Below are 12,032 nucleotides of genomic sequence, written 5' to 3'. Positions count from 1 at the left end.
GGGACATGGGAGGTGGAGTGAGGATCTTCTGAGGCCTACTTTCTTTGTACGTCATTATATTGATCACATCTACTAATTACATTAAAGCAAGTAGCTCTCCCTAGGTGTAAATAAATAAGTAAATAGATCTGGGTGCTTTTACCAGTGTAGTGTACAAACTTCTGTACAAATATTTCTCTGTGTCACAATCCCCTTTAATATTAGTTTTCAATATTTAACAAATACATAGGTGGTGGGTAAAGACAGAGGAAGCAGGAGATGGAGAAGAAATTATGCTAATGACCAAATCAACCTGTAAAAATCAGCCCTGCTCTGACTGGAGCCCCAGTCATCAGCTGAGTGTCATGCAGGAGAACCAGAGGAGCTGGGGGAGGCTGTGGAGGGGTTGGCGAGCCGGAGACTGGCAGCATCATTGGTTTGAACAGGCCGTGATTGATTTGTCACCAGAGGCCCATTTGACTGGGTGAAAAGCCCTTCTGATCTCAATCTCTCTCTGCCTCCTTACCTCTGCTGTCCCTTTTTCCTTCTCTGCATTTTGACGCTGGCACAGCAGCTGGGCAAGGGGCTCAAGCTGAGGCTGACACAGAGCAAAAGGGTTGAAGGTCACTGCTGCTGAAACTCTGTAACGACTGGCAAGGGAGATCCAGCTCATCATACCTTTCCCTTTCTATCTAGCCTTTAGAACTCCTGAGGTTTACTAAGCCCCAAATATACATCCACACAAATACACCAACACACCATTTCCCAAACAGAGATTCACAACCAAAGCCTCTCTCTCCTCTCTTTCCCTCTCTCGCTGTCTCTCTCCCGCACACACTCACGCACACACACACGCGCACTCTCTCTCTCTCCCCACCCCTTCCACCTTCCTGTTATCTGTGGCTGGGAGAAACCTCTAGATCTACAAATATTAATTGCAAAGGACAACGAAAGGTAAGAAGGCGTCAATTATCCAAAGGTGTCGTGATGTTATTTCAAGTCAATTGCAAATGTGTGAGGGGGAAGATTTCACCCCAGTGATTCCTGTCTGCTTGGCTGATGGGGACCGGAGCCGATTCCCTCCCAGAACTGCTGCAGCTATGCCTTAAACCACACACTTTCCTGCAGGAGCCATCAGCATGGGCCTTTCAGAATTCTCTCTTTATTTCATTCATTAAGGGCATTAGGCAAGTTGGAATTTGTATGAAAAGGATCCTATGGGAATACTGTCTCCAGGGTAGGTATTTTCATGACTTTCCACATCCTGGGGCTCTCTCTGTATCTCTTCTCTTTCTCTCTCTCATCTGTTAGATAGAGCTTTAAAGGAGGCTGCCCTCATCTTCCAACTAATCTGGGGAAAGGAAATATTCTGAGCTGCATATATTTATGGGTGAAAAAATATGTTATATCTTTTATAAAGAGGCAGTTACTAGGAAATTGTGAGACCTTTCCTGCTTAATTTTGTTAATGGGCTTTGTTATTACCATTCTTATCTGTTTTCAGGTTTTTCTCACACAAGAGTTTTTAATGACAATTGACTTCATTATCCAAAAAGAAAGAGATAGCAGACTGGACAACAGCAAAATAATATTAATCAAACAAAGGCAGACTTTAAATTAAATGGGCTGTTGTGTTCCCATAAAAGCAGGACAATCTCAATACTCTAGCTCATTTCACTTGGCCAAAGAATATGGCATCAGTTTTTTAACTTTAAAATAGTTTAATGAACACGAATGGAGAAATAATTTTTCTGTGTATTTAGCAGTCTATAAAGAAGAGAGAATGCTTTAACTTTGATCGCCACAATTAGTTCCCTGGGTATCTAGAGGGGAACAGGGCAGCCCTGGGAGCCTCAGTTCTTTAGATACAAAAGCATTTAGATCGCTTTAGAGCAGTTAATCCTGAGACTGGCTAGGGTCCCTTTTGTTTTCTAACTCCATTGTGGGTTTTGTTCAGTTTTTTCTATTCGCATGATTGACTGCCCAATGGATGCTAATTATCCAAATGTCGCTTCTGTCCTTTGAGTGACTTTCTATGTATTATGGGCAACTGTCATGCATTCTGTCATTCTATATCATATTACATGTATTATCATATGAAAATGGTACTCTGCATAAAGGAAGGTGTCTGAACCAGCAGATGCTGCAGATATTTAGAGGACTTGCCTAATTTGAATGGATTTTCTATAGAAAAATTGGTCAGAAGGCATATAGGGGAGAGTCAGAAATTGAAAGTTTATCAGGTAATTATTTTTGTCCTTTTGCTGTTTACATGATAATGTACAAAGCATTAACTGTCTCTGCTTCTGAAATCTGCAGCCACCTTCCTCCTCCTGAACCAGGCAACCCGTCTGTATTTATTAGAGTATGACAGCTTAAGCTAATTAAACTGATATCTGTCTAAAATAATAAGCCCAGAAAGTTAAAATAAACATTATGATTCTAAGCAGAAAAGGCAGCTATACAAATGTAGCATCAATGTTCTTTTTTAATGATAAATTGAAATTCTTGTATGAAAAACGCTGGATGTGGAATTGCAAACAATAATAAAGTTCTGCAAAGACATTTTTCACTGTAAATGTTTTTTTCTTAGATCTTTATCTCTTGCCATGATATTCATAAGGCTGAGGGCTAACGCAGCTGTGAACTTGCCTAATTTTTGTTTTATACGTATGTGAACATATATTGAAAAGGATATCAGGGGAAAGGGTTTTACTACAATTTTTCCACTAAAATAAACTTAACACACCTCAGTGTAATGTGCATGCCAACACTTAACAGGAATGCAAGATTTATAACGATAGGGCTTTTTCAGTTTGCACTCTGGGGTCCATTGAATCCATAGGCACATCCAGAGTTTCCTATCCTAAAGTGGTCAGGTAGTGGTTTATATTTGCCATTGATACCAAATACTGTGGATGTATAACTGAAATTCATGATCTTGAGCTTCATCACATATATGTGCAATAAGTTTCCATTAATGGTAAAGCTAAATAATGGGAAATATGTACTTTATGAAACAACAAAAAGATACTGTAGGAAGACTTGCTCTGCTGTATCAAGGTACTTTGAAATTTTACAATGATCAAATATAGATGATCAAGCTGTGCTTGTTAGGGTACGAGGGGCTCAAAACGGTCAATGATTATTGATCAGACTGTTAAGTATTTGTTCACGATTCTTTATATCCCAAAAGGTTCAGGGAAATGAACAGTGAAAAATTGCATCAGAGTCCACCTTTGTTTGAGATTGATGTATCAAAATAGAGTATTCATTTGCCAAATCTGTTGGAAAAAAAACCTATAGTAAATTATGCCATAAGGACTCCAAGTACAGAGATTAATATTTCCCTTTTTAAACATGATCTTTGTAGAACTGTAAGTGCTAATTAAAAAATGTAAAGACAGGGTCTTTGTAGAACATGAATAGTGAATTATTGATAAGAGCAGATTTACAAAGCAAAAACAGAGCTGCAATCATAGCTTATCTGTTGACTTTTACATTTTACCTTATGTTTTGCTCATGTCAAAATTTTAAGTGAAGTTGCAATAACAGCGATGTAGGAGAATCCATGAGGCAAAATTGGAAATTTCTATTATTCTTACAAAATAGAAAATCTTACTGGGGTGCAGTTACTGTCTTTTGGTAATTGACTAAATATTATTCCTCATGAGTAGTTCCAATTAAATGTTGGTGAGAGTATTTCTAATTATAATATAATTTGGCAAATTATTTGAATAACGCTTCATTCTTGAGTTTTCTACAGTGTCTACTTCTTAAAGTCCATCATATATATTATTTATTATTTTTAAATTGATTAGAAAGTTTGCTTCATAATTCAAAATATTAAACATGCTGGAAGAGTGCTAACGTGTAATTCTTGCAGAATCATGAGGCATACTTTATTTGATCTCATTATGCTGTACATTACATAAATTCACAAGATCTTTCCTGAACACAGAAATCTCTTTAGATAAACTTGCTACACATTAAAGAAAACTACTGAACACAAAGAATTATTTCTGCAGATATTTGCCTCTAACATATGTCTGTGTCTGAATCTGCAAATAGATAGATGGATACACACACATATGTTCATTCACACACACATATAGCCTCATACAGTCATATCTTATACATATTTATATAAACAAATTTACATAGTGCATCTTTTGTAAATTTAAAACCAGCAACACGAGTTTTGTGTCTCACTTCCAAATGTTAATTCCCTTAAAATTACTTAATATTTCTCAAAATGAGAATTACATTGAAAATAATCAGCCACACTTGCATTAAAAAGTTTGCAAAGTATAAAATTGGCAAAATGTCAGTGATTGGTTGGCAATGCCCTTTCACCTTATTGTGTCTGACCTGCCACTTAATTAATCTGTGCTTGTCTGAGAGCGGACAGTGTTAGAGATAGCACAGGCAGCAAAGTCTGCAGCACTTTCAAAGTTGAAAACAGTCAGCTTTCTTTGTAAAATAACTTTTCTTAACTACAAGACTTCATCATTACTGTTTTATTTTGTATCTTATCTGATTTCTTCTTATTGCAAATATTCGCATAGAAGATTCCTTGCACCTACTTCTCCATTTCCAGCTTTGTCTATCCCAATTCCTAGGCTAGCACTGTGGAGTTCGCATCTGGTTTCCATACCTGCTTTCTGTGTTTTGAAATCATTTTCCAGAGACAGGCAGTGGGCATTCAGGTAGTCCAGCTAAGGGATTATAGTGACAAAATATTGACTGAATTTGGTATTCACTTATGAAGGATGACGTTAGTGCCACAAAAATCCCTGTGATGTACAGGGAATAGTTAATTAATTAAAGGACCTGCTAATTGCTACTTGAGGTACTGTGCAGAGATGATGAAGAGTGCTTGGTACAAGGTTAGATTCTCAGTTTTGAGTGAACATTTTCATTTAAAAGATTTCTTTAAAGTACATCCTAATTTTTTTAATGTTTTTCCAGGTTACTGTATCTAGTTCAGACTCAAGTGTTCAATTGAGCTTCAATTAATTATAATATATAGTCAGAGTTCTTTAGCTGGGATAGATTGATGGAGAAGCTTTGTTTCATTTGGTGCAGGTGGCACTGTTTAATAAGCACAGGAGAGAGTGAATAATGTAGTGTTTGCAAAGAGAAATAATGCAAAATAGAGAGGTGCAATTAGATCAGATCAGAGAAATAAAGGATAAATATTAAATGGCCAGGTATCTTGCAAATACCAAATAAAATAGTAATAAGTATCTCATTGAAAACTGCCATTTTAATTTATGAATATCTAAAAGCACTGCTTTAAAGTAAATGTCGTGAGCAAGTCTTCTGTCTTCGTTAGGTGGGAGCATTTCAGTATCTAGAAAATACCAGATTTCTAATATTCACATTTTCCATGTTATTTTTCTTATAATGAAGAATAAACAGGATTTAAAACCCAAAATATAGACACAGGGACTTCAAAAAATAATGTCTACATTGATTATAAAATACCTTAACCTTTGTCATGCTTTTCTGTAGTTGGAGCTAGAGCTACGTTATATTGGAGAAAAATTACCCCGTGGAAAATTAATCTGTGAAGACTTGTAAATCCTTATCAATAATTTACTAACATGCATGCACTAAAGGTAAAGTTGCAGGAGATTACTGAAAAGGGCGACAAAATTGTAAATAAAAAAGTAAAGCCCTTGAGAATGCAAATCTTCTAATTGCACACACAAAAAAGATAAAACTAAATATATACTCCTGAAAATAATAAATAGGGGGGGAAAAAGAGAAATGTTATTTGACTTTTAAAAAAAGGAAGTGTCTGGTAGCTAAGAGGCTAAGAGGATAGCCCTGTAAGCTACTTAACAAAAGAATGTGAATGTATTAGGCATTTCAGCAACACTTCTCCATCTAAAAATTTCAACTGTAGACAGATTTTCCACAGACGATTCCCCCCTACTGCTAACCTCTTAAATATACCTATAAAATACAAAATGTTCCCAATCACCTCCAATAAAGGAAGCTTCCTAACATTACATGCATCTAATATTTGTGTTAGAAATCTGAAGTCCTTTCTGATGTGGTTAAATTCACAAAGAAATGTGCTTGTAGAACAGAAAGGAATGTATTGAGTACATAACTCTGAATATTTGCAGATGGATATAGAGCTGTGGAAGTTTACTTATAAAACATGGAATTAATCATGCTGTTAGCCTTTGATTATCCAAAGGAGGCAGTGCTATTGGACTCTCTCTACAAACCGTGTTTTTGTTGTGTAGCCGTGTTTACCAAACCCATGATAGACCCAATCAGAGCAGCCTCCCAAACTGCCAGGATTGGTTGATATTGAACTTGTAAAATGTTTATGAGTGAGTGTTTGCCTGGTAATGTAGCCCTAGGTGCCCTGCTGTCAGCATGGAATTACTGATACTGTTACAGAAGGGGTTTGGAAGGAAGAGAGAAGGGGAGCAGGGGAGGGAACTTTCTCATCTAAACTTGATGTGCAATTACACAAAATAGTTTTTGCCAAAAAAACACCTTCCACGCTTTCTTAAAAAAAACCCTGTCCATTTACACTACAAAAGTGTTCCTACAAAGGATCATTTACACTTAATTGAGTTCTAACTGTAGAGCAAAAGGATTGGTCCATAATAACTAGATTTAAAAAAATAAGGAGCAGCTACACTGCTAGATGCAGAAGAGCTATTTTTGCAATCTTTGCTGTATTCTGCGCATGAAATTTACTGAATTTCTAGTAATTAGCACTTCATATTTTGTAAAAATTATTCTATTTAAATTATTTACTATGGTAGATGCTCAAGTCAGGCAATCAGATCTAAACACACCACTGAAAATCTATATTCCCCAAAACAAACTCTGAAGCTGTCTTAAATATACAGCTACTGACCTTCAGAATCCTATTTTCTTTACCAATTCACTGTAATAAAAATGAACATTTTGTCATCACTTTGGGAGACTGTGCCAAACACCTTAAAACACATGTCACATGCCAACTTTACTTCATTTTTCTCCCCGGGGAATAGATACATCTGGAATCATAATCACAGATAAAAACCTTGACAAAATTGCACATGAGCCCAGCCCTTCTCTCCAACACCTACCTTTTCATAACATTTAATACAATATTAATATCGGTTACTAAAAAGGCTTCCAACCTTTACATTTCTGACATAACATGTTCAAACCCATATTTCACACTTCTTGTTCTGTTTTAAGTTCAGTGGATTTAACAGGACTCTGGAGAGAAGATCATGTGGTTGAAGATTTCCCTCCCTCTTTGACACCCGTAGAGGCAGTTTTGGAATTGCTTAAATAGCTGTGGCTATATAAACCGGAATATGTAAGATCACGGGCATCTGATTTCTCTCTTGCATCTGTAGACACACACTTGTATTTTTGCCTGAAATCTATTGCTTGTACCAGTGACAAACAATTTCAGCACAACATCTGGGCAAAACATTCAGAATCTTTTCCTTTTAAACTCTATTATTTATCTTTCCTGCATGTTCCTGGTTTACCAGACAAATACAATTCACTAATATTATATAATAATATTGCTTGGTCTTTTTTAGTTATGATTGACAGGTTTTCAAATCAAAATAAAACACATTCTTAGTCGATCATCTTCTTGAAAGTGCGCTACTGTTTTAAGCTCGGTTTGCTTCTGAGACAGCTAGAGATCCTATTCAGTCAGGGGTAAATGGTGACATTATAGATCCAACGGATTCCATACTCTCCCCAGAACGCTTGGCTTAGGTAATGTTTAACAGCTAATTTCTGGACTGATATTATTACTGCATTCTTTTCTAAAACATTCATTAGCTGCTATTGCAAAGAAATGGAATTTGAGAACTTTACAAATTTTCATTTATTTTGGGATTTGTAATTAATACCATGCTGGAAGTACCTCAGGCAGCTCACTCTATGGCTTTGTTCATGTCAGAGTGGTGATAGCAACCTCTTTTTGTTACATATTTAACAGCTTTGAAAGACATTTTTTTAAACAGCAAATGTACTAGACAGCTTTAAAGCAAAGGACATTAAATAGGTTGCCAATTATTCATTCAGCAGCTCTATGTGCGTCAAAAAAATGCATACCACCAAATTTTCCTGAGACAAACCACTTAAATTTCCTGTGACTCATACACCATTTTTGCACTAACTGGATAAGGATGGCAATCATTTAGAAAAAGAAACAGATTTATGGAATACTGAAATACTGGGAAAAAAAAGTCTTTAAAGACATGCTCATTTACAGTTAGAGGACAGCGTTTGTGACAAGACATGTCAGCTTTTTAAACTAAACAGTGTTTCTTAATACAATTATTGCGTTATTCTTGTTCACTTTAAAACGACCCCAAGTGCCTAAGTCAGTATATAAGAAGTGCAAAAAAAAGAGATACATGAATGGAGTAAGAATTTCCCTGACTTGTCTCAAGTCAGTCCACAGAGCAACTGCATCCGAAGCGTGCTAGTCTGTCTCCGACAACTCAGGGAGATGAAGAGCTGAGCTGAGCTCCACTTGCTGACAAGAAGCAAACTGTTTCACATTTTAGGAGAACAACATCATTGCCTATAAAAATGAGGAAGAGACAAAATAAATAAAACCAGTTAATGTTGTAGTTAACTTGCAAATCAAGTAAATCTGTTGGTACAGTATTTTAGAAATAAACGATAACAGCATCACACCAAACACACATTTCTGAACATATAAGCGTTCTGATTTGGATTTAATGGTATATCAGCGTCAACTATTGCTTCCTTTGCTGGTACACACTTCCTGATGCCTACTGTGAAGGATGCCCATATTTACAACTGAGTAAGATGATTAATTACACCTTGTCAATCACGGTGCATGAAGACATAACACCACAGCAGACAATGAAGAAGATGCCTGAAGCTACAATTACATTTTAATTCATAGTTTATTGTATGTTCCCATATATTGCAGTCTAATAACCGTCGGGGCATTGAAAACATATGAGATATCAATCACTCTGCCCCCTGGTCTTTCATGTTTATATTATTCCACAGCCTTTAAATTACCATAAGTAGTTACTTATTTTCTAAGCTTTCTTCTCTTCTCTCTTACCTTTTGCTTCCATTTATCTTTTATTCTTAGTACCTTTATCCAACAGCTATGAGTATTTGATGGAAGTTTGTAGCTCACTTAAAATCTGTAACAGACAACCTGAAACCCAGCAATTAGCAAAGACAGCTTAGACTTGTGTTCCTTTGTTGAAGGAGGCGTTGAATCTTTTGTTCTGGTTTAGTCACGGTAGCTGGGTGGAAGCTGGTACCTCATTATGTGGTTGGTCTGTTTGTCTGGTAGGTAGCAGATGGTACTGGAGATGACGTTACCAAGAGAGGCAGGGTAGAGAAACTCAAGACCTGTGATTTGTTCACCTGTCACCTATAACAAAATACAGGTTAAAAGACTTTATTATTAGCTGCACTGGTTTTTTTTTTAATGAAAAACCTCTCATTTCAAACGAGTCCGTGTTTGATTCTCAAGATTATTTTGCTGTAGCAATTCTTCTGTTGCTCATTATTCAAGAATATCCTGGATTTTATTCTGAACAATGTAAATGTCACTCATGTGTCAGTGTGTACATTAGCAGCTTTGTGTTTACATTCTGCTACTCTCCTTGTGTTTTGGTAGCAAGGGTTGGATGTCTTCTGGTGTTTGCATATCCATTAAGAAGATAATCAGAGGTAGCCTGTGAGCTGGAGGTCAGGCCGTACCTTTTTAACATGCTATTGGTATTATTGTTCTAACCACTTAGGCAATAAAATATTGTATTTTAATTCCTTCAAATAAATAAAATCTTTTTGATAATTAGCAATGCCAGGTAGAGTGTATGAATTCAAGACCTTTATTAACTGAAAAATGTCTGTATGTACCTAAGGATAGGATGGGATCTGTAGATAAGGAGACAAGCAGCCGAAGCAAAGACAACATGAGGGTGTTCCACAGCGGGGTACATGGTGTCCAGTGAGCAACACGCCCCGTCTTTGTTACTGGAGACAACTCTCTCATCACAGACAGCTTTGGAAATGTCCTGCAATTGACTGGAGGAAGGGAAAGATGATTTTATCTATATAGTTTCATCGATTCTGTTGCAGAATTCTGATCTGAATTAAAACATGAACTTGTGTTGTTTCTAAGGTCTGATTTTAGGACAGTTTTGGAGTAGCTGGCATTCTGTACGGTTTCTCGAGGGGTCTTGTGGCTATTTCAGATGCATTCCTGCAAGAGACACTTTGTTCTCCTCTGTGACATGCAGATGTATTTAACTACTCAAAAAGATCATTAAAAGCCTAGATTATTGTAAGAAGAAAACACATAAACCCAGAAAAGTTTGACTATAACCAGAGTAATTCCAGTTTTAGCAAAGATGGTATAAATTGCCCTACAACTCTAAGAGGCAAATTGCCATCTCAGGCAACACCACCTCATACGCTAAGTGATGTAATAACTTGCAGTCACGGATTAAGCAGCGTGTCTCATGATCTCAGACGTGCATTCAGATTTACTTTCCGTTGTGCTACCTTTGCTGCTATAATTAGAAGTGTGATATTTGACATCTTTAATACTAATTAGTCCTTCCTTACTACCCACCTTCTGGATAAATATTTAGACATCACCACCACTTTCCCTTCATACTGTGTCTTTTCTGGAGACTTCCTAACTTGCTTTAGCAGGGGGTTGGACTAGATAATCTCTAGAAGTCTCTTCCAACCCTACCATTCTATGATTCTCCGATTCCCGAAGCTTATCCTCAAGTTCAGAGACCTTCTCGGCCTGATTTTCTTACAGTCTACTTGAGAATACAAGGAGCAAGAGGCCATGGTTGGTGGAAGGCTTCATGAACTGCGGTGATACAAATGATTACATTGTAATGGTGAATATTTTTCATAACGAGTGTTGTTGGGTGCATTCAATTAGTTAAGAAACGTTTGAGGTGTCCGAGATAGTGACAGATCTTGAAGCATAAACAAACTTTTGACCTCTACTTCTCCCACGCTGGGGTCATTTTCCCCGGTAGCCCCTTTGCTGCTGCAAGGCGAGACGCGTGGCTGGCTGTCACCAAGCGGCAAACGCCAACCCGCGGGCGGGTGCCAGCCTCGGCCTTCCGCGGCCGCCTCGGGCACTCCTGAGGCCACGGCGGCGAACGGGACGTGGCAGCGCTCCGGGTCCCCGGACGCCCGGGGCCGGGGCCGGGGCGCAGGGGCCGGGCCACGCAGGCGGCGGGGGCGAGCGGGCGCTCCGGGCCGCGGCCCCGAGCCCCTCCGCGCCTCCCAGCCCCGAGCACATGCCGGCGGGCCCGGGCGCGGCGGCAGCCAATGGCGGCGGGGCAGGACATGATGTCAGAGGGGCTGTAGAAAAGGCGCGGAGCCTCGCACGGCGGCCGGGCTGCAGACGCGCCGCTCGCAGGCACCGCGGCGGGCGGCGGCTCCGGCTCCGCCGCTGCGCTCCCCCCGCCCCCTCCCCGCGGCGCGGACGCCTCGCGAGCAGCCGCCCCGGGCCCGCGGGCCGCGCCGCTTTAAGGAGAGAGGGGGGCCTCCAAGTGCCCGTCCCATCTGGTGCCCATCCAACTCTTCCTCCTTCCCCTTGGCTTTTTCTTTTCCCAATGAGCTCCAGCGGGCTGGGGGAGGAGCGGGGGAAGGAGCAAACTTTGCCCCTGAGCTGCCGCCGCTGCCAGCCCTCTGGACTGTGAGTGCGTACGGTGGGCACCCGCCCCATCCTCTTTGCAGCACCAGCTTGCTCTCCGCCTGCTGCAGCCTCCCTCTCCCTTGCTTTCCTCCTCTAAATTTCGCACAGTACGATGTAGGGGGCTTGTCGTTGGGGTTTTTTTTTTCTATTTATTTATCATCGAAGATGGTTTAATTTTTTATATTTCTATTATTTATTAATCTCTCCCAACCGCAAACCTGCCCAGCCTTCTGCCTGCTGGGCCAGAGCATAAAGCCTGGGACTGCACCTGGGGCAATGAGCCCTGAGCTGAAGAAGCTTCCTAGAGGGATGTGCCGGGGCCGCGCAACAGA

This window comes from Colius striatus, chromosome 19 (genome assembly GCF_028858725.1).
Source record: "Colius striatus isolate bColStr4 chromosome 19, bColStr4.1.hap1, whole genome shotgun sequence".
Classification (NCBI taxonomy): domain Eukaryota; kingdom Metazoa; phylum Chordata; class Aves; order Coliiformes; family Coliidae; genus Colius; species Colius striatus.
This window is presented reverse-complemented; position numbering follows the sequence as displayed.